Here is a 24174-nt window from a genome sequence, read left to right as displayed (position 1 = left end):
GATGAAGAGGCAGCTCGCTTGGGGTGGGGAGCTGAGGGCCCGGAGGTAGGTGGCTCGGCGGGTGAGAGGTGGGGGGTGATGGGAGCAGGTGAGGGGAAGGGGTGAGGCCAGGGGTGGGTGAGGGGAAGGGGAGGCCAGTGAGGAGTGGAGCGGGGAGAGTGCACGTCCCTCCGCCCCAGCCAGTCCCTGCTCTAATCCCACGCCTTCAAGCTGCTCTCTACTGGGGCAGTGGGGCTCAGATTCGGTCCCCTGGTTCAGACAGCCCCCAAAAGGCAGTGGAGCCTGAGACGGTGACCGGCCTCCAGCCCCTTGGTCTGTGATGACCGTGAAGGAATCCTCAAGCCTCTGAGAGAGTGGCGACTGCGTTCTCTTCGCAGCTGAGTAATGGCAGGATGCTGGAGAGCTGGGTGTCTGCCTGAGCTCCTGCGGGAGGCTCCTATGACAGCCCGCGGAGAAAGGCAAAGCAGCCAACAAATTAGCGCTCTACAAATCCCACGTGCCCGCACTGCATAACATCCGTGCTCAAACGCCCTACTCAGCCTCTCTAAAGATAATAATTTTATATTTCCAGCGGAATGTGCACAGTGACAATTATCTGTATTCCTACTGTGTCGCAGCATCAACCGGTAATCAAGAGAATTATGTTCCAGTTGAAAGCAGATTTAAATAAACAGACACTAAATGGGAGCCAATAATAGATGTACCAAAATAGTCCGGGCGAGAAAGCAGCCGTTTAAATACAGGGCTGTTTAGTCGGGAAGGTATGAGGCATCCACACCCCAGGGTTTACAGCTCCCAGTCTGCAGCTCAGCCAGGCTGATTCTTCCTCCAGATCCCCTGGGGTTCTGACCAGAGTGCTATCCTAAGCTGCTTCTTCCCTCCCTCCTTCCCTCCCTTTCTCTCTCTTCTTTATTTCAATAAACATTCATCATTCATTATCAGCTAGGTACACTGAGGCACCCTTATCAAAATTAATAAATACTGCCCTTCTTGAGTTTTGTGACCCTCTGCTCAAGGTTCAGATTGCGTCTTGTTGGCTCCTGTATGGGGCAGGGGAGGAGGGTGTTGGCTCTCCAGGGAAAATCAAGCCGTTGTTTCTATAAGAAGGAAGAATGGAGTGCTGAAGTGACAAAATAATGGAGGTCCAGGACGCATTCATTCAACTATCGCATATTTATCAGAGGTTATTCTGTGTGCCAAGCACTGTTCTAGGTCCTGGGAATTCCAAGATCAAAGTGTAGGTCTCTCTTCTCAAAAAGCTTCCGACCTTGCAAGGGAAAGATAACCGGGCAGCTGAACGTGCCATATACCTTGGGGGAAACAGAGAAGGACCCTGCCAGAGTGAGACGGAGGGGACTTGAAGGATGAGTAACAAAGAGAATTTTACGGGGCAGAAAGCTAGCGGGGAGCATTCCCAGCTGAGAGAAGAGCACATACGTGGGCATAGAAACAAGAGAAGAGTTGGTGTGTTCAGGACACTGCAAGTCCTGCAGCTTCTAATGGCTTCAGGCTATGGAAGTCAGAGAGGGGAGGCAGTCAACAGGGCTGGCAGGGGAGGTGCTGGAGAGTTAATTGGTGACAACATAAAGGGCTTTGCTCATGTGTCTACTCTCGAGGTTGGGATGATCAGTCTCATTTCTGCTGGCTCCATGTTTCCCTGCAAGGGGTCCTCTGTTAGCATTACTCTCCCAGCTTTTCTGCCTTTTCACTCACTCCTGTCCGCGAGCAGGGAGTTCGGCTCCATTTCTCTTCTATCCCGTATAGAGCAGCCTTTCTGATGTATTCTTGGACACTTGTAAAAGAAGTCTGTCCTTATAGGGAGAGACCTGTCTGTGGGTGTCCCGCTGTTAGGCAATCTAATTCTGGGGTGTAAGATTAGGAAGCTATTGTTTCCCTAAACTAAGCCTGGTTTTGACTGTATTTTCATTAATAAAGCTGACCTTTTGAGTTCTGTCTGTCTCTGGCTCCTCTCAAGTGAGTACTATTATTTAAATCCTTGAAATGTCAAGGCGAACTAAGGTGGTTAGGAAGGGGGCCATTGGAGGGGGGTGAGCATGGGAACAAATGGCATGATAAGGTTTTTATGTTAAAAGTGTCACTTTGGCAGTTGGACAGAGGATGGATTGGAGAGGTAAGGAGATTTAGAAGGAAAGAGATGATGAAGATTTCTTTTTTTGAAACTGAACTAAAAATTTTTAATTTAATGATTATATTTTCTAGGCTGATGTTTTCATATTTTGGGGAAATTTAATTTCAAAAGACATGAATATATTGTTTCATGTTTTACTCTAATGAAAGTATTTAAAATTATAAACTATGATGCTTAATTTTAAATTTGTAGTATGATTCAGTATTAGAGAAAAGATAGCTAAGATGAAAGGCCCGACAATCTTGAACTGGGTTCTTTATACAAGGCATAAGAGTTGTTTGTACACAGTGGAGACAGGATGCGTGTAGTCTACATGATATCGCCGTTTGTTAATCCACATAGAAAGACAGGAGGTGATGGAGATCTCAACTAGGAAAGCAGTGGTAGTGGAGGATCTGAGTGGAGAAAGAGAAGGGATGTGGAGGGAGAGATATTCTGAAGATAGAATTAATAGTTGGGGGCTGATTGGATGTGAGGGTAAGGAAGAATCTGGGTTTCCGGTTAGTCAACTGGAGTCTCATTTGCTGAGATAAGGAATGAGGATGAAGTGCAGGGGCCGCGGAGCATAAAAGTGGCTCATTTTATGACATGCGGACCTCCAGGGCACAGAAAAGTCTATTAGGCAGTAAGAGATGCAGACCCAGAGCGCTAAAAAAAATCACCTGGCTGGATTTATAAATGCGTCTAGAGATAATTATGGAAGCACAGGTATAAGAGAAGTTGCCAAGAGAGACGACGGTACAGAATGAGGCAAAGAGAAGCGTGTGGAGGCAAACCAACCTATAAGTCAAGTTTGACAGAAATATATTGAGTCCCTACTGAGAGCTAGGGGGACGCATAGTATACTTTCTTTTATTGGCATTCGATGTTACTTGAGAACCTGAGCTATCACATAATGTACCTTCCACAAAGCCCACCAAATCACTTCTTTTTGCTTACTCAGAATTCAAGCTGCTGTGTGCTACGTATCGATCACTGCAGCCATCTATCTGTATATCTCACACATATGTAGCATATATAAAAGCTCACATTTATTGAACATTATGATGTATTGTATCTGATACTTTGCTGAACTCTTTACACACATATATACAAAGTAGATATTGTCAACTTTGTTTTACAAATGAGGAAATGGAGGCTCAGAGCAGTCTAGGAGTCCAAACTTTGAAACCAGGCCTGTCCGACTACAAAGCTCAGTGCTCTGACCGTAGGTCAAGTGGCTTTTCTTTATCAAAAAAGATATAACATGAATTGAAGTCTTTAGGAGCTTACTACCTGGCTATGGAGATTAAACATCCTCTTGAGAGAGGCTAAGACTAGACATAAAGTTAGACAGTCAAGTTTGAATCCTGTAACTTGTTTATTGAACAATGTTAAGTGCTGTGAAACTCAGTTTTCCTCATTGATAATATGAATGTGTAATACCTTATCCACAGGCATACTTCTGTCTTCCACCCTGTGGAAAGCTATATTACAGAAAGCTTAGTGACCAAGGTGGACACCCATATTGCAGAAATGTTTCTTTTCTCTCTAACTTTAACAGAAAAAAAAAAAAAAACCCAAAACACAACAAACCAAGCTCTAAAACCTGCTGAAAATAGAAAAAGCATCAAAAAAGCATCAGCAATATAGAACTACATTTATTTAAATATCATAATAGGGCTTCCCTGGTGGCGCAGTGGTTGAGAGTCTGCCTGCTGATGCAGGGGACACGGGTTCGTGCCCCGGTCTGGGAGGATCCCACATGCCGCGGAGCGGCTGGGCCCGTGAGCCATGGCCACTGAGCCTGCGCGTCCGGAGCCTGTGCTCCGCAACGGGAGAGGCCACAGCAGTGAGAGGCCCACGTACCACAAAAATAAATAAATAAATAAAATAAATATCATAATAAAAGAAATAACATAATTGTGAAAAGGCTCTTGTTTATAAATATTAGAAAGAGAAATCTAACAAAGAAAATTATGTGACAATATTTAAGTTTTGATAAGAGAGTTGGATGTTTTTTCTCGTAAGAAAATTATAATTGAGACCAAGAAGGTTAGACATTCTAGTTCCTGTTTAGTATTTTTTCCTGTTTGTATTTACTATTACTCTGTAGCTGTACATTACTGTAACTTAAAGCTCTCTGTCAGAATGAGAAAAGTAATCTGCTTCATTAATTTATCTGCTTAGGAGTACTTAAAGTCAAAGAAAATGAGATTAAATTATCTGTATTCAGACTTCTTTAAGAGTCATTCTGTCTTTATGGGAAAACGTTTCATCATTTCTTGTAATAAAAGTAAATAATAAAAAGTATCCATGTTCTTAATAATTGTATTTTCAGGACCACAGACAGCTCAGTTTATTTTCACCTCCTGTCCAAATATTTCATTTCATGGTCAAAAGTAAAATTACACATGCATTCTACTTATACAATATTTATTTTCAAATTTATATTTTTACTCTAAAAGAAGAAGACTTGTTTGGGAATCCTAGGTATTTAGTTAATTTTGCCCACTTTTAATCATTTTGGGTATTCCATTCTCAATTTTAATTACTCACTTGATGTTACTTAGCAATGAGTGATACAATTTACCAAAACCTATATTTTTCTCACATTCTTCCTTCAAAATGTCCTTGATACTTTAAAGCAAACTGTTCTCTAACTGAGGTTGAATGTGTGCTTAAAAAGGAGACATAGGGAGGAAGGGAGTCTGCAAAAGATTAGATTAGGATTACCTTTTCTTTCAAGTTTCATGTAGAGCAAGGAAGATGAAAGGTGTATAAATGCTACTTAAACTCACTTCCGTACTGGAGTTTCTCCATGAGTATAAAGGGGAGGGACTCTTCTTTTTTTTTTTTGCGGTACGCGGGCCTCTCACTGCTGTGGCCTCTCCCATTGCGGAGCACAGGCTCCGGACGCGCAGGCTCAGCGGCCATGGCTCACGGGCCCAGCCGCTCCGCGGCATGTGGGATCTTCCCGGACCGGGGCAGGAACCCGCGTTCCCTGCATCGGCAGGCGGACTCTCAACCACTGCGCCACGAGGGAAGCCCAGTGGGAGGGCCTCTTGGATGGAGAATCCAGGATGGGGTTAGGAAAATGTGACTGGAGAAAGTCAAGAGGCAGTTGGAAGCAGATAGGAATAACTAGCAGTATCATTTAACCAGAATTCTTTCAGTTGCTGGGAAAGAAACTCAAATCAAATCCAAATAAAAGAAAAGTTATTGGATTTATCTGGAAAAGTAGAGGAGTATGCAGTTTCAGGAACAGTTGTATCCAAGAGCTCAAATTACATATTATAGAACTCTTGTACTCCCCATCTCTCAGATTGGATTTTCTCTGCATTGGGTCCACTCTCAGGAAGGTAATTCCCTCATGCTAGCAAGGTGGCCACCACTAGCTCCAGGCCTACATTCTATCAGCATGGCAACTCCTGAAAAAAATTTCATCAAAAAACCTGGCCTGTTTTCACTGACCAATCACTGTGGTCAGGGGATGGGATACACTGATTGATTAAGCCTGGGTCATTGCTAGCTCCTGGAGCTACAGGTTGAGTCAGATCCAGAAGAACCACAGGAACTAAGAGGAGGGGAGGAGAAGGTCCCCAAAAGAACCATAGGAAGAATGGATGATAGGCCGGCAAAAAACAACAGAGGTCTTGTGTTCACTTGCTAGGGCTGTCATAACAAAGTACCACAAACTGGGTGGCTTAAATGTCGGAAGTGTATTGTCTCAGTTCTGGAGACTAGAAGCCTGAAATCAAGATGTCAGCAGGGTTGGTTCCTTCTGAGAGCTGTGAGAGGAGAAGCTGTTCCAGGTCTCTCTCCTTGGTTTGTAGATGGCTGTCTTCATGTTCACCTGGCATTCTCCTTATGTATCTGTGTCTAGATTTCCTCTTCTTTTAAGAACATCATATTGGATTAGGGCACACTCTAATGACTTCATTTTATCTTGATTACCTCTCTTACAACCCTATCTCCAATGGTCATATTCTGAGGTACTGGGAGTGAGGACTCCAACATATCTTTTCTGTGGGGGCACAGTTTAATTCATAACATGCCCCTATACTAGACATACTTTATTTCCTGGTCTACATAGTCTCTGCTCTTTTGATTTAACCCTTTGTTATAGGAAATGCCTTTCACCTAGAAAGTCTGTTACCTGTTGATAGCAGACAGGGTGACTTCCCAGCACTACACCTTCCAAGCCCAAAGAATATGATGTAAATTGTTTAAGGGGAACAGTTTTTCTTGTTTCTCTTAAAATGAAGATGTGTCTTTAGGGAAAGGGTATGACATATAAATAAATGTGTACAAGTTAACTTTGCAATAACTTTGTTTTTCTAAAATTGGTGTCCCCAGAACCTTCTCAATAAAAGAATATTCCCTAGTCAAATAAGTTGGGAAAATGTTTTATATGTTATCCTTCTCTTGAAGAATTATCCTGCATTTTAGCATATTGTAGTAGAGTGATAGCATTAATGTCCCAAATTATTCAGCTCTCCCTACATCCATGTCTTTTACAATGGAACTTTGCAAGTCCTTCCATCAAAAGGTCTAGTACATTCCTTAGCGCCTTGATCCATCCTTTATTTGGCTATGTGACTCACTTTGGATAATAGGATATTAGCAGACCTTGATGTACTGTGCTTTTCTGCTCCCTCTCTTACTCCTTGCCTTTCTCTTCCAGCTAGTCTCATAGAAGATGCAACAGGCAGAGAAGAACCAAGTTGATGTTGTCGTCATGGTGGAGGCCATGATAGAGCAGTCAACAGCCAGCCGTTTCCCAGACACGTGAGCAGGCCCAGTCAAGATCTGTAGTGCCATCCAGCCAACTGATAGACTTATGAGCAATAACAACTGGCTTTTAAGCTATCAAGTTATGAGATGAGTTACTCTGCATTATTGTGGTAATAGATAACCTGCATACATATGAAAGGTTCCAAGAAGTCCTGCAGTAAAGAGACATGTTTTACTTGGTATAAACTGGGGCTTCCCAAGTGCGTTTTTATAAGGTAACTACTAACATCCTGCAAAACAATGTTGTACAACTTCAAATTGGGAAATTCTCCCATGGACTTATCTAGGGACAGCATGAAAGTAGTAGAAGCATTTCGTTTTAATCCTAGGTTATTAATAACCATCTCTGGTTTGTGGTGAATTGGTCCGCAGCAACCATTTCAAATCCATGCTGCACACTTCCTGATACTATAGAGGTTAGAAAGCTAAACACTGTATTTATCAGATTCCCTTGAAGCTCTTTTTTTGGATACAAAGTAAATTTCATCAGTTAGATGCACTAATGTGAGATTTGGAATGTGAAAGCGAGGCAAGACTAGTGTTCTGTTCTAGCTTTTGTTGTTGGCAAGCAAAGTCCTAGGGACCATTTTTTTCCCTGATGCAACATCCCAATATCCATTTTAACTGCTGGATGTTAGGTGGTGGTGGCAGGGGTGGCCTCTTGCTTCATCACAACCTCACTGAATCCACAATTCCAGAAGATGTGGCAAAGGTAGCCACTTCTTTGGCACCAGTTTTCTGGGAGTCACTCACAGAGGCCCAGCCTAAAAAGTTCTGTTCTCCAACTCTCACAATGGTTTACTAAGTAACCAGATCCTTGTATGAAATCTCCTTCTGCTTGAATACCTAGAGAGGGTTCTGTTTCCTGTACTGATTGAAGACTAGATCCTATATCTAACTCATTTAAGCCTAAGTTCCCTAATCTGTAAAAATTAGAGTTAATAATATCCTCCTTGTGGAGTTATTGGAAGGGTCCATGAGATAATGATTAGCTCTGCACCTTGCATATAGCAAGGCAATATAAGAACACCATATTGGATTAGGGCACACTCTAATGACTTCATTTTATCTTGATTACCTCTCTTACAACCCTATCTCCAATGGTCACATTCTGAGGTACTGGGAGTTAGGACTCCAACGTATCTTTTCTGTGGGGGCACAGTTTAATTCATAACATGCCCCTATACTAGATATACTTTATTTCCTGGTCTACATAGTCTCTGCTCTTTTGATTTAACCCTTTGTTATAGGAAATGCCTTCACACCCAAGGGTTTAGAAAGGATCAACTACATTTGCTGCCTCCATTGCTTCACCTCCCACTCATTTCTCAACCTCTGGCAATCCACCTTGTATCTGGTTAGTTCTGTAGAAACTCTCATTAAAATCAACAATCCAAGTCATTTAGTAATATATCACCTCTCAACTTCTTTGGTCCCGAAGCTTCAGCCGGCAGTTAAAAACACTTTCTCCCTTTAGACACACTTTTTCTTTACTTAGTACAACAGAGTCTCCTAGCTGTTTACCAAAAATTTGTTTCCTTTTCTTCTTGGCCTAACGGCTAGGCTACATTTCCAGTCTCTTGCTGTTAAGTGAGTCCTAGTGACTAAATTCTAGTCAATAGAATGTGAGTGGAAGTGACATATGCCATTTTTGAGGCAAAGCTTTAAGTGGGTAGGTCCTTCCATGCTCTCTCTCTCTTTTTTAAATAGATCTGAGTGTGATGGCTTATTTGCCACGTACTAAAACTTTATTAGTTTATTCAATCATTTTTAGTCTGTTTCCTTGATTATAAAAGGAAAAACAATTAACTTCAACTCCATAGTGTTGTGAGATTGAGATAATACATGTGTGGCAGGCTGAATAATGCCAACCACCTTCCACCCCCAAGATGTCCACATCCTAATCTTTATAACCTGTGAATACGTTGCCTTGCATGGAAAAAGGGACTTTCCAAAACAGATTAAGTTAAGGACCTGGAGGTAGGTTGTTTATTGGGGTGGAGCCAATGTAATCACAAAGAGGAAATAGGAGAATTGGAGAGAAAAAAGCAAAGTGAAAAGGGAAGCAGAGAGAAAGATTGGAAGATGCTATGGTGTTGTCTTTGAATACAGTATGGGGCCATGAGCAAGGAATCCAGGTGGCCTCTAGAAGCTGGACAAGGCGAGGAGATGGATTCTCCACTACATCCTCCAGAAGGAGCTCAGCCCTGCCAATCAACCATGACTTTAGGGCCTCTGATCTCCAGAACTGTAAAATAATATAGTTGTGGGTTTTTTTTAAACATCTTTATTGGAGTATAATTGCTTTACAATGTTATGTTAGTTTCTGCTGTATAACAAAGTGAATCAGCTATACATATACATATATCCCCATATCTCTTCCCTCTTGCGTCTCCCTCCCACCCTCCCTATCACACCCCTCTAGGTGGGCACAAAGCAGTGAGCTGATCTCCCTGTGCTATGCAGCTGCTTCCCACTAGCTATCTATTTTACATTTGGTAGTGTATATATGTCCATGCCACTCTCTCACTTCGCCCCAGCTTACCCCTCCCCCTCCCTGTGTCCTCAAGTCCATTCTCTACATCTGCATCTTTATTCGTGTCCTGCCCCTAGGTTCATCAGAACCAAGTTTTTTTAGATTCCATACATATGTGTTAGCATACGGTATTTGTCTTTCTCTTTCTGACTTACTTCACTCTGTATGACAGACTCTAGGTCCATCCACCTCACTACAAATAACTCAGTTTCATTTCTTTTTATGGCTGAGTAATATTCCATTGTATATATGTGCCACATCTTCTTTATCCATTCATCTGTTGATGGACACTTAGGTTCCTTCTGTGTCCTGGCTATTATAATAGTGCTGCAATGAGCACTGTGGTACATGTCTCTTTTTGAATAATGGTTTTCTCAGGGTATATGCCCAGTAGTGGGATTGCTGGGTCATATGGTAGTTCTATTTGTAGTTTTTTAAGGAACTTCCATACTGTTCTCCATACTGGCTGCATCAATTTACATTCCCACCAACAGTGCAAGAGGGTTCCCTTTTCTCCACACCCTCTCCAGCATTTATTGTTTGTAGAATTTTTGATGATGGCCATTCTGACCAGTGTGAGGTGATACCTCATTGTAGTTTTAATTTGCATTTCTCTAATGATTAGTGATGTTGAGCATCCTTTCATGCGTTTGTTGGCAGTCTATATCTTCTTTGGAGAAATGTCTATTTAGGTCTTCTGCCCATTTTTGGATTGGGTTGTTTGTTTTTTAGATATTGAGTTGCATGGGCTGCTTGTATATTTTGGAGATTAATCCTTTGTCAGTTGCTGCATTTGCAAATATTTTCTCCCATTCTGAGGGTTGTCTTTTTGTCTTTTTTATGGTTTCCTTTGCTGTCATGCTCTCTTTTTTTCCAGTCTATTGAGTGAATGAAGATGATAGCAAAGCTTTAAGGGATAGTGGATCTGTGAGATTAAAATAATATGAAGAACCTGGGTCCTCAAATGATCACTGTGGCAGAGACCCAACCATAAACTAGGGACATTGACCCCAGACTGGTATATAAATGAGAAATAACACTCTATGGTGTTTGAATCATTTATTTTTAGAAGTATTTGTCACAGCCATGTAGCTTATTACCTTACCACTAATTGAAGTGGTGTAATGTCATAATCAAAGTCTAAAATATATGGTAATGGCTTAGTATTTGGTTGTCAGGTGGTGAGAAAATAGAGCTGCCTGAGACCAGAAATCCCCAGTGCTAAAAGAAAATGCTTGATAAAATTATTGCCTGTAGCAATTGGAAGGCAGAAGAAATACCTTTGGAGCTTGTATCTCTAGATGAAGAATTTGGAAGAGCCAGATATTAGTGTGTGTAGGTTGATCCTGGGTATAATTGCAAAGAAAAGAAAGGGAACAGAGAGAGGGTCCAGAAATAGGGAATTTCATAGCAAAGAGTGACTTACTTCTGGACCCCAAATGGCAGGAAGTAACAGAAAGATGTTAAATAACAAAATATCCGGGCTTCCCTGGTGGCGCAGTGGTTGAGAGTCCGCCTGCCGATGCAGGGAACATGGGTTCGTGCCATGGTCGGGGAAGATCCCACAGGCCGCGGAGCGGCTGGGCCCATGAGCCATGGCCGCTGAGCCTGCGCGTCTGGAGTCTGTGCTCCGCAACGGGAGAGGCCACAACAGTGAGAGGCCCGCGTACTGCAAAAAAACCCCATAATAATAACAAAAGACCCCAGAGATTTCTTAATTAACTAGGAGGACTTGGATTTGTAGCAGAATTCAGATTGTGTTGCCTTCTTAATCATGGCTATTGCTTGCGATAACCTCCAGTGAGCCAACAGTAAATTGAGAGGAAGAAAGAGGTAGAAGGCGAGAAAATGAATAAAGCAGGATTTAAAAACTCCTTTAGGGAAGAGCTTTGGATTTGGTTATTGGCCCTTAGAACTGGCTAAAATCAAATAGATCCTAAAACGCATATTTAGGATCCAATCAAGGAGCTTCCTCCACTTCCAGGTCGAGGACTTCGTCACTCCTAGAGACTGGAGGCTGCTAGTTTACCGTTCTTCTCTGTCTTGAATGGAGGACATTTGCTGCAAGTTGCCTGTCCTTGTTTCACTGTTGTATACTGAGTATATTGTATGTGTGTGTATGACGTATATCGAGTGTATTGTATGTGTGTATATGAGTGTGGGGGGGAGACGTGTGGGGTCAGATAACTTATGTCTTGTTTTAACTTGCTGCATCACAGGGAGCCACATCAGGTCCAGATCTGAAGGACTGCATATGAGCCAGGAGATGGGATTTTGAGCTGGATGTGGCTGGCGGGTGAAGCTTTGGGTTGCCGTGCAAAGGGGATGCATGTGTTTTATATTTGGAAGACCTATGATGGTAGTTGTGTAAAGCTATTACATTTACTTGCCAAGCATCATTTTTTGTTTTTACTGCAGGAATAAATATCTCCTGCTGCTGTGATGATTAATCAGTTGGCCCTGTATTCCCCCCTGCAGAGGTGTATCATGACCCGACTACCCATCAGAATATGTCATCATCCTGGACCCAGTGGCTGATTCACGGTCAAGCACCTTCCCCAAACAAGGCCAATCATGTCCTTAATTAGGGATTTATATGAATACAGAGAGAGAGGTTTTCTTCTTTTGTGATATCCAGTGTTAAGAAAAATGTAGCGTGGAGTTGGGGAGAGCCATCTTTACTGTCAAATAAAATGGGCCTACAGAGAACAAAGCCCAAACAGTGGCAGACAGAGGTGACAGATGCAGTGAGACAGACAGAGTCCTAATGCTGTTATCTGGACACAGTCATGTCTGAAATTAGAGACACGCTTTGGACTTCCCAGTTTGGATAACAAATAAATTCCCTCTTTGCCTCGACTAGTTCAGATGGGGTTTCATGACTAGCAATAGAGCACATCTTGAACTGACTTAGTATTGGGGTTGGATCTAGAAATCTGGTCTTCTGATCCCAATTCAGGGCTCTTTTCTTCATCCCGTGATAGTTTATGAAATAGTTGTCACTTAAAAATAATACAATACAAATTGTGAAATGTGGTGGCAAAGACACTAGCCAGGCATCAGACCAATATTTGCAGAGAAATGAGAACAGCTCTCTCCTAGATGGGTGGAATTGTATGACCCTGGGAAGTTAATGGAAACTCTAACTACAGGGATGGTACTAGGGTACTAGGGTACTAGGGTACTAGGGTACGAAGGTACTAGCTTCTTGCTGAACCTCATGGATAAGTTTGGTTAAAATCTTATGAAGATGTTTGTAGGTTAGCTAAGAAGCATGAAGTCAGTCAGGCAGGGCAGTGGGAGGACCCTGTCCTGAGACTGATATAGTTGCCAGGGTTTAGATTCTATACCCAAGCTGCCCAAGTTCAATGGCAACTCCTCCATTTGCCAGATATTTGAATTTGGGGAAATCAATTAATCTTTCTAAGACTCAGTTTCTTCATACATAAAATAGTACATTCCTCATTGGGTTGTAGTAAAGATTAAAAAGATATACTCCATGTAAGGCACTTAGCTCAGTTTTTTGCACATAGTAAGAACTCAGTTTGTATTTCTTTTTATTAGTAGTAGGATCATTTTTGCCATTGGCTAGCGCAAACAATTGGATATACCAATTGGGGTTCCAAGAACCTCAGCAGAGAGAAAGACAGAGCTACTGAAGACCAAGGTGGATGAGAGAGGGCAGGGATGTCAGTCTGTGCAGGTCTGTGAAGGGAGAGACAAGATGAAGGGGGATTGGAGCAAAGCTGGCCTGTGAGAGGAGTCCTGATTAGGCAGGAACCTGGCTGGGAGCAGCGTGGGGAGAGTGTGGCCTCAGTGAGAGCGCCGCTGCACAGCATCCAGGGTGCAGATGAGGTCATCAACCAGGCCCTCTCCTCGGCAGGTTATCTCTTGAAGGGAGATCTGAACAAGACCCTCCTGTGGCTGCCTGCCACGCCTGGGAGCATTTTCCCGTGAGGACTCCCTCCCTCTCAGCATCTCCAAGACACTTTAGCAACCAAGGCAAACAGGCAGCAACAGGGGTAGAGCCAGCCCTATTTCTTATCTTTCTGACCATTTCTTACCACCTCCCTAGCTGAAGCCAATATAAATCATCTTTATGCCCTTTTAATTTAATAATATAATAATTATTGTTGTTGTTATCTGCCTCCTAGTTGATTTTTCTGCCTCCAACTTGGACCCTTTTTAGTCTATTCTCAGTAAAGATCTAGAGCTATCCTTTGGACATAAGTCAGATGATGATGTCCTCTAATCAAAACCCTGAAATAGCTTCCATTTCACTCGGAAAAGTCCTCAAGCTGGCCTGAGCCTGGTTCTGTCTGACCTCTCATTACCCTACGCCCTCCTCCCATACTCCCTCGCCCCCTGCCCACCCAGTTACGGCCACCTTCGCTTCTGCGCTATTCCTTGACCAAGCCAGGCAAACACTGAGGTCAGACTGCTTTGCTTCTTCCTCCGCCTGAAATGCAGCTTCACTCGCTCACCTACCTCAGGACTTTGCTGAACTGCCACCTTTCAGTGAAGCTTCCCCAGATGACCTGATCTAAACTTGCAACTTCTCAGTCTCCAGAAAATCTTTTCTAGCTTTATTTTTCTCCATAGCACTTACCACCATCAAACGTACAGTATCTTTTTACTTATTTTGCCTAATGTCTATTTTTCCTACTAGAATAGGTAAGCTCTATAGGGACAGGAATTTGGGTCTATTTTGTCCACTGCTGTGATTTTTTTTGAACGAATGAATAAATTCTGTGAAGAGCAGCAGAAGGGATGGATGTGGAAACCTGGGTCTCTCCTGGTGAAAGGAAAAAGCACTGGGTTTGGAGTGAGTGAGGCTCGTTTGGGTCTAGCTCTAACACTTAACTAATTGTTGGACTTTGGAAAAGTCGTTTAACCTTTGTGCACCCCAGGCTCCACATCTGTGGGATATATCTAGCTAATTGTGAAAGCCAATGACTGTAAGACGACAGACAGCACAGTTACTTTTCTTATTATTTCTACGGCCTGAAAGACAGTGGCATGTCTTTCACACTAAGGCATGGAAGTCATTTAGGATTCCTCCAGTGACATGTGACACTTTGGATTGGTTATCGTTAATCAAAGGCTGGGTCCTCATCCTAGCCCTATACTCATTCACTCTGCCCCTTAAGCAAGGATCTGGACCTTAGTTTCTTCATTTGTAAAAGGAGATGGTGATATCCACCACATCTAGCTTGGAATTTGGAAGGACGAGGATGCAACGAAATAGTTTGTGACATCCCTTTGAAAACAGGAAACGTCTACACAAACACATATGGTTCATGGTGGTTGGTGACAAGGCTTCATGTGTCCGATCTAGACCCCCCAGTTGGAGTGACAGAGGACCTGAGAAGAGGAATCTTTACTGACAAAGTTTCCGCACCCTCATCTCTGTCAACCCAGCACCACCTCCAACTCAACCATACGGTAGGCTCTCCTTTGGTGCTTCCTGGTTGTTTGAGAAGCACAGACTTCGTCTCTCCTTTGAATTTTCTTTTTTTCAATCTTTAGAAAATCTGTTAGACCTACCCTAATCTGGCGAGCCCTTGTACTCATGACTGGGCTACCCTCTGATAATTTTTAAGTGGATACATTACGAAGGAGTAATCAGGATCATGGAAAATCTTGCTTGAACTAATGCTATCTTGAGTTAGGTTTTCATGTTAGTCAGTGAATTCACACATAGTTATAAAAAAGAATGTACTCTTCCATTCCTTTATTTACAAGCTATACAGTTTTATGGCTCTGATTAACTTTTGGATGCTTCTACCTTTGTTTGTAAAAAAGGCTATCCCTCTCACCATCACAGCTTGCTGTCCCAAATGGACATAAACAGGGCACTGTCATGTGTACATGAAAAAAAGATGACCTACATAGACGATGTTACAGTAGGGTATTAAAAGTACAATTTCAGCCATTTCTCCCAATTAAGGCGAACTCATCTGTGATTTCAGCTTCCCATTTGAAATAAAAGTCTGGCGGTAATTGGAGCACAGAGCTATTCACCACTGTACTTCAATCTGGAAATAATTGTCTTTGTTCAATTAGGAATCTGCATTTTCATGCCAATCTTCACAGATTATTTTGAATGGAGAATGCACTCTGATTAAGAGCTATCCCTCTTGGAAGGAAAAAAAAGCAGGTCCCCATCCTCTTGTTGGATTTAACATGTTTTCTCCTAGCAGACTGAGAAGGATATCACACACAGATTTTCTAGACTTATTTAATACGATAAAAATCTCCTACAGAATTCATATATAGTTTTTTTTTAATTTCAAGACCTCCTTGAGATGATTCTCTAGAGTTGGGCTTGACAAGGTATCAACTTGTCTGAGTTCTTCAGTTAATTTGTCATATTATAATGACCAGGTTTTCCGCAGAGCAATATCTGACCACCATTTATTTTTGCCATTTATAGAACCACTTACTCTCTTAGGTGCTTTTTAAATACAGAATCATATATAACTCATAAAAAAAAACCTTGAAAATTAAGGATTGTTATCCCCATTTAATAGATGAGGACAATAAAGGTCAGAGAGTTTATGTGATTTTTTTTTCCCCAAGGTAACTCAGTGACTTATTGGTAAAACCAAGAGTCAGCTGCAGGTCTGGCTGGCTTTAGAACCTCTAGCACTTTTTTCTGATTAATTTAATACAGCCAAAGGAAAATAGTAAGAAGCATTCCTGTTAAAATGATAAGATTCTAATAGATAGAACTATGAAAATGCCAACACAGCATATGTCTTTGCTATAAACCATCCTGCTCCAATAATTTTGAAAGCACCTATATCTAGCAGTTCTGGATGAAAATAAAAGGTCCACAATTATGAAAACATATTAGCACAATGACAACTTTCTTAAACACTGTGAGTTATTATCCATATCATTACATAATTTAATCCTTTCTCCAAGATGGATTCCTTTAGAAACTAGAACATGCCTTCTCCATCTTGGGATCCCTTCAACCAAACACAGTTATTAAGTGAGAAAATGAATGAATCACTCTCTCTTCCTTTTTTTCTTCTTTACGGGGGAAAGCGCGAACGCAGTCCCGCACTACCACAAATTCTGCAGTCGAGTTTACCACGTTTGGGGATATTGCAGGGTTCAGCACATCCGGAGTGCAATGAATAAGTCTCGCCCAGGGAAAACCACCTTCGTGATCACGGTATCTCCTCTGCCAGGTAAGTATTGAATCATTCTCTTGATAACCCCAGGAGGTAGGCAGGATATATGGAATACATATATTACAGATATATTTTGTGTATGTGTTTAACATACACATACAAGTCAAAAAACCCCATAAGTATAAGAAGTAGAACTCTGGCCAAACCTTTCATTATCCCCTTTAGAAACATTATACAGGTATTGTAAATGTCCACCTCTGAAGCAAAGTAATTCCTTCTCTTTAATAATACTCTGGTAAACATACCCATGAGTGTTCCCCATTCTTCTCTGTCTTTGACCATGCCATTTCATAACGACAAGAAGAAGAAAAGACTTATTTAAGCACCTGGATGGAAAGCGATAGCTAATCCAATTTTTCTTTTTGAAAATATAGAGTTAGTATTTGTGAGAGTTTGGGTCAAATGGGACTGGTAAGCACGGGGGGGCAATCACTTCTACATTTCATGCTGAATATGGTTCTGGCTGTGGAGTGTTTGGGGCTGTGGGTTGGTGGGAGGAATGTAGCATGTTCTGTTTTTATCAGTCTGCTCCACAGGCTACGGCAGGTGTGGAGATTACTTTCCAATAATTCCTGGAAGCAATATTCCCCCACCTTCACAGGAACTTGCCATCTGGCTCTGAGGGCCAGAGATAATTCAGCTTCTAAATGAGTTCAGCTTCAGGTCCTCCTGAGCAAAAATTGATAAATGAGTGAGATTACACTGTTTTATGGCAGTGTCAATAACACACCAGCATTTGGTCACTCAGGGGCCTTCAGAAAAGAAAGTAAAGCTTTTATTGAATTAACCTATCTCAAATTCAAGTGCATTATTTAAGGGCTTTGGGGAAGGAGTTGCCAAGCTTTATGAAGGCTACATAGAAAAACTAAAAATACGTTTGCATTTTTATGCATTCTACATAGTATGTAGATCTTTTGTATGCAAACGTTGGTCTCATAAGGTAAAATGCCAGAGTGAATTTTGGCCTTGTATACTCTAAAATGAATAATTTTACCCATGAAAATTTTCTTCCCGGGAAAAATGGTGGCTAAAGCTGAAAATTTTCTAAGCTGCCTGGATAATAAGCTTTGTGACTTGAGAAAACGTAGGTGTAGCCATCAAGCAAAGAGAAGATACAAAGCTGTGACATGAGCAATTTAGACCAGAAGACAAAACTCTGAGAAAAAGAGATCCCTTTCCTCCTGCTCTAATTACCTTAACCAGTTGTCAAAATTGGTAAAAATTGATCAGATAATACCTTAAGTCTCCATTTGGTTTGGACCATGTGGGCATAACTATCTTGGGATGGTCGTTTTGTATAAAGAGCATGAGGGTGAAGATAATTACAATTTGATGAGAAGAGAATGAGATACTTGGAATGCAAAGTATTCAGCATGGCCCGATTTCCCAGGGTCCCCTGAGATTATGTGTAGCAATGATAAGATGACATAATTAAATTAAATGGCATGGCAATAAGTCAGAAAGTAAGCCCACAGACTCTGTCTCTTGGGAGAATGTCAGCTCAAACAGTCTTTTAAGATGTCTTATTAAAAAGAGGGTGGATAAACTGGAGTTATCTCAGCTTGGGGAAATAAAACATAGTTTTCTTGGGAAAACAGAATTTTCTTCTCTGGAGGAAGCACTGGGAGAAGAAAACCTCAGAGCACAGAGTGTTTATCTCTGAAATTTAAAAAAATGCAGAATTTGATAGGTGGAAAGTGAAGGGGCAATGGTCAACATGTTTTGGGAGTGCATTTCCCTATAGAAGTCTCTTTTCTATCACTCTCTTCCCTGACAGGCAAAACTGAGTGACCATGCTTGTACCGTGTCCTACCCCCTGATTGGACCAAGATGGATACTTGCATTGGTGTCAGGAAGTCTATTGGGTGGCCTATAGCCAATCAAATTGTCACTCTTGAGAGAACTAACATCACACCAAGCTGGAGCAGAGTCAGTTCTGACCAAAACTAGATGCAAACCAAACTGAAGGAGGAGCAGAAGTGATGAGTGAAGTAGAAATGAGAGGAAGCTACACCATAGAGAAATGAATGGGGCAGACACCACGGAGGCAGAGCCCAGTTCCCAGCTCCTTCCCAGTGAGGCTCAGCTGATTCTAATTTCCTTTTTAAAGAACTATGTAAGAGCGCCTCTTATAATATTAATCTCACTTCCCCCACTTTTCTTTTTAGTTGAGCTAATTTCGGCAGGTTTTTGCTAGTTTACAGCTAATGACTCCCTGAATAAGACAAAGTATCTAAAGATAATATCCTTGGCATATGAAAACTACAGAAAATTGAGACTAAGGAAGGAAAAGATTTAATATTTATTTAAATATATTCCATGTACCAGACATTCTGTTAGGTGTGTAATATTTTAATCTTTTTAGCAACTATATGCCTCAAGGACATTTTAATTTTAATCATACCAATAAAGCAGATGAGTTTCAGAGAGCTTAATGAATAAACTTGCCTAAATTCTCACAGAGTCAGGATATAAACTCAGCACTGCCTGGCCTCAGATGTCTTCCCTTCCACCGCCAGCAGACTTTGGAATAAAGCAAATATTCTTACCAGGTAACATCAAGACTCTTGAAAACAGTGAAGAATAAGTAGCCATATGTGAAGGTTAATTTTATGTGTCAACTTGGAGGTGTTCTTGGATATGGTTAACACTTAAACTGGTGAACTTTTGTTTTTGTTTTTTTTTTTTGCGGTACGCCAGCCTCTCACTGTTGTGGCCTCTCCCGTTGCGGAGCACAGGCTCCAGACGCGCAGGCTCAGCGGCCATGGCTCACAGGCCTAGCCGCTCCGCGGCATGTGGGATCTTCCCGGACCGGGGCACGAACCCGCGTCCCCTGCATCGGCTGGCGGACTCTCAACCACTGCGCCACCAGGGAAGCCCTAAACTGGTGAACTTTAAGTAAGCAGATTGCCCTCCATCATGTGGGTGGACCTCATTCAATCAGTTGAAAACCTGATAGAACAAGGAGACCAGCTCCCTGGAACAAGAAGGAATTCTCCACAAGATGGTCTATGGAGTTCATCTGTACCATCAGCTCTCCTGGGTCTTGAGCCTGCTGGCTAACACTGAAGATTTGAACTTGCCATTTTCCATAATTATGTGAGCCAATTCCTTATAATAAATCTCTCTCTCTATATATATTTTATTGGTTCTGTTTCTGTGGAGAAACCTGCTAATATGCCATAAAAATGTTGGATCAGAAAACCAAGGTTGTGGAGAGTGATGAAAGCAAGATGGCTAAATAAGGTGTCCTCTCCTTTATCACCTCTGAACAACAATAATTTGGCACCCATCTATGGACAAAAGTGCCTTTGTGGGAGCTTTGTAATCCAGGTAGGAGACGGTGAAGCACTGGTATAGTCCAAGACCGAGGAGAGCCATTTTGAGGCTAGCACCCAGGTGGCTGACTCACCAACCGTGGTCCTGGCTACAGACCTAGCAACAACTCCATATTCCCAAGGACTCAGCCACAGCCCATTTGGCTTGGTCCTGTCACCAGCTCCATACATCAAGGGACTGAGAAGGAGTCACACCCACCTGTGCATGGGATAATTAGCATACAGAACTTGGTCCCAGCCTTTGACTTGAAGTGGCCCATGAGCCAGCTCTAGCCCCTCTCAGCTATGGTCCAGGAACCTCTGGAGGCAAAGCCAGCAAACTCAGCCAGACTGTAGATTCTGAAAGTTTCCCCTTAATGGGGCTTCTGACCATCCCAGCCATAGTCTGCAAGTGGTCCTGCTGGCATAGGGACCTGATAAAGGACACACCTGTCTGTGTCCCCTAGAGATCCTGAAAAGGCCCTGTACATGGCTCCAGCCCCTCCAGCCACAGTCAGGGAGCAGTCCAGCCCACCCAGGGAACTGGTGGGAGACACGCCCATCCATGCCTCCAGAGTCAGGTCTGCAGACCTCAATTTTGGCTTGTGCAACCCGAAACAGACCCATGGCTTGGTTCTGGCCCCTCTCAGCCACAGTCCAGGGCAAGTCCTGCCCACCCAGGGACACATTCAGTGATTAGACAGGAGCCCTCCCAGGGACCTGGCAGCAGCCACACCTGTCTGTGCACCTGGTAATAGGCCCACTGACTGAGGACCCAACTGGGGACTGTGAAGTGGACCCCTGTCCCTGTATCACCCAACTGAACAAGGTCTTTGAGGCAGTCCCATCCACCCAGAGACCAGAAAGGATCCATGCCTACCCCAGCCCTTTGTAACAAGCCTGCTAACAGCAGACCCCACTGTAGACCTAGTGGCAGCATCAAAACTAGCTCCAGTCTAGCATGACTATAATTCCAGAGGTAATCCTGTCAGCCCAGGGAACTGACAGAAGGACTTAACCTGACAAAACCAATCTGTAAAGACTGGAAGAGATGTTTGCTCCCTCAAAGGCACAGACATCAAAATACAAAAACCAGTTGTGTTTCAATACACTAACAATGAACTACCTGCAAAAAGGAATAAAGAAAACGATCCCACTTACAATAGATTCAAAAACAATTAAATACTTAGGAATAAATTTAACCAAGAAGGTGAGAGATATGTACACTGAAAATTATAAGAAATTGATGAAAGAAACAGAAAAAGACACAAATAAATGGAAAGATATCTTATGTTCATGGAGTAAAAGAATATTGTTAAAATATCTGTACTATCCAAAGTCACAGATTCAATACAATTATCAAAACCAATGGCATCTTTTACAGAAATAGAAAAAATAATCCCCAAATCCATATGGAACCATAAAAGGCTCCCAATAACCAAAGCAATTCTGATAAAGAAGAACAAAACTAAAGGCATCATATTTTCTGACTTCAAACTATATTACAAAGCTAGAGTAATCAAAACAGTATGGTACTGGCATAAAAATAGACACATAGACCAATGGAACAGAATTGAAAGGAAAGAAATAAACCTATGCATATACAGTCAACTAATATTTTAAAAAGAGCCAAGAATACTCAATAGAGAAAGGATAGTCTCTTCCATAAATGGTGCTGGGAAAACTAGATATACACATGCAAAAGAGCAAAATTGGATCCTTATACCACTCACAAAAATTAAATCAAAGTGGATTAAAGGCTTAAATGTATGACCTGAAACCATAAAACACCTAGAAGAAAACAAGGGAAAATCTCCTTGACACTGGTCTTGGCAATGTTTTTTTTAAGATATGACTTAAACTTCTTTACATTATTATTATTATTATTTTTTGCGGTACGCGGGCCTCTCACTGTTGTGGCCTCTCCTGTTGCAGAGCGCAGGCTCAGTGGCCATGGCTCACGGGCCTAGCCGCTCTGAGGCATATGGGATCTTCCCGGACCAGTGCATGAACCCATGTCCCCTGCATTGGCAGGCAGAGTCTCAACCACTGTGCCACCAGGGAAGCCCCTATTTGCATTATTTTTCAGTGTTCATTATGAACTACAACAGACATCCTTAACATTTCAGTTTACTGTGAGTTAATGTTGTATCTTCAGGCAAATTGTATACAATTGTAAAGATAAAATTATCCCTCCTACCGTTTTATGATACAGTTATGTTACTAACTCTATAATACAGAGCATACATTACTAACTGCTTATTACGATGTTATAATTTGGGGGTCAGTCACATAAATTTTTAAAGAATGTAAAGGGAAGAGTGTTTTATTGTTATTCCCATATTCACCATTTTCAGTTCTCTTAATTATTTCCTAAAAGTTATTGTTTCTATCTGACATCATTTTCCTTTAGTCTGAGAATTTTCTCTTGCATTTCTTGTAGCATAGGTGTGCTACCAATAAATTCTCTTAGCTTTCTTTTATCTGAAAATGTCATTACTTTGCCTTAATTTTTTTTTAACATCTTTTTTGGAGTATAATTGCTTTACAATGGTGTGTTAGTTGCCTTAATTTTTGAAGGATATTTTTGGTAGATATAAAATTCTGGATTGGCCTTTTTACCAGTGCTTTAAAAATGTTCTTCTACTATCTTCTGGTCTCCATCATTTTTTATGAGAAGTCAATGGTCACTCCAATCATCATTCCTCTGTAGTTATGTGTCATTTTCATCTGGCCTCCTTCAAGTTATTCTCTTTGAGTTTTCATAAATTTGCCCATGATATCCTTAGATATGGTTTTCTTTTTATTTATCTTGCTAGGTATTGGTTGAGTTTCTTCAATATGTAATTTTGTGTCTTTCACCAAATTTGGAAAAAATGTCAGCCATTATTTCTTCACAATACTTTATGTCCTAGTATAGCTCTCCTTTCCTTCTGAGACTTCAATTATATATATATTAAACCTTTTGATATTGTCTCACAACTCTCTGAGGTTTTGTTCTGATAAATCTTTTTTATCACTGTTTTTCATGTTGAAACATTTCTATTGATTTATCTTGAAATTGACTGATGTTAAACCTATCCAGTGACTTTTATGGCATATACTACATTTTTCAGTTATAAAATTTCCATTTGAATTTTATGGTTTCTATTTTTTTGCTGGTTTTTCTGTCTTTTAGATTATGAGGATAATAGCTGGTTTTAAATTGTGGTCCAATAATTCCAAAATCTGTGTTATCTCAGAGTCAGTTCCACTGATTGTCTCTTAACTACGAGTCACATTTTCCTGTTTCTTTAAATGTCAAATAATTTTGAGTTGTATCCTGGAAATTGTGAATAATACATTGTTTAGACTCTTGATAGTGTTATATTCCTCTGAGGAGTATTGATTTTTATTTGTTTGTTTTATCAGTTAACTTGGCTGAACACAGCTGCAAAACTTTGTCTCTCTGCTGTGGGCAGCAGCTGAAATTTTAGTTCAGTTCTTTGAGCTTTGGATGAACTGTTAGGAGTTTGTACCTAAACTATGCATGTATAGTTTAGAGATCAGCCAGAGACTTGATCAAAAGTTTATACACAGAGTTTATGGCTCTGTCTCTCTGTCCTATTAATCCAGGGACTCTCCTCTTTTCCTGTAATTGCTATGTTCTTTAATTCTTCAAGCCAGTAATACTGTGGCTTGCCATAAAAACAGGAAACTCACTGAGCACCATTTCCTTTTTCCTAGTGTCAGTCCCCCCACAGATTCTGCCCATTTTGGTAATGCCTTCAGGTAATTGTTTCTTATATTCTTTCCAGATTTTATGTTGTTATTTCTAAAGAGGTTTGTCATATAGGAGCTACCCAGCTATGACCAAAAGTGGCAGGCTGGCTAGAATGTTTGAGACAAACATTTGCAAATAACTCTGCACACAAGCCTCATGAATTGTATTCCTTTAGCTTTTCAGGAACAAATATGAAGAATGTTTAGTGTTCAAGGACTAATTTCAAATGAAGCTAACCTCAGGCATTACATGCTAATGTCACATTTCAGTAAGTGGTCAAACAAGTAATCAGACACAAGCTGTTTTAAACTGGAATTTCCTTAAGTCCCAAATATCAAATTCTATCCATCTATCTACTAAGAGAGGAAGGGAGAAAGGAAAGAAGGAAGGGAGGAGGGGTGGGAGGGATGGAAGAAGAAAGGAATGGA

At 41.4% G+C, this 24174-nt stretch overlaps 1 long non-coding RNA gene and 1 other non-coding gene across 2 annotated transcripts; one reads left to right on the top strand and one right to left on the bottom strand.

Moving 5' to 3' along the window:
• On the top strand, positions 1-19647 carry LOC132598049 (uncharacterized). The gene is made up of 5 exons (XR_009565655.1): positions 1-45; positions 6816-6919; positions 14800-14906; positions 16518-16663; positions 19367-19647. It is a non-coding gene; the product is annotated as an uncharacterized lncRNA (long non-coding RNA).
• On the bottom strand, positions 16508-16671 carry LOC115853082 (U1 spliceosomal RNA). The gene has a single exon (XR_004039403.1). It is a non-coding gene; the product is annotated as a U1 spliceosomal RNA (small nuclear RNA).
• Positions 19648-24174: the final 4527 nt, after the last annotated feature.

This window comes from Globicephala melas, chromosome 10, assembly GCF_963455315.2.
Source record: "Globicephala melas chromosome 10, mGloMel1.2, whole genome shotgun sequence".
NCBI lineage: Eukaryota > Metazoa > Chordata > Mammalia > Artiodactyla > Delphinidae > Globicephala > Globicephala melas.
The sequence above is the reverse complement of the archived record's forward strand: the minus strand, read 5'-3'. Positions and strand labels throughout refer to the sequence as shown.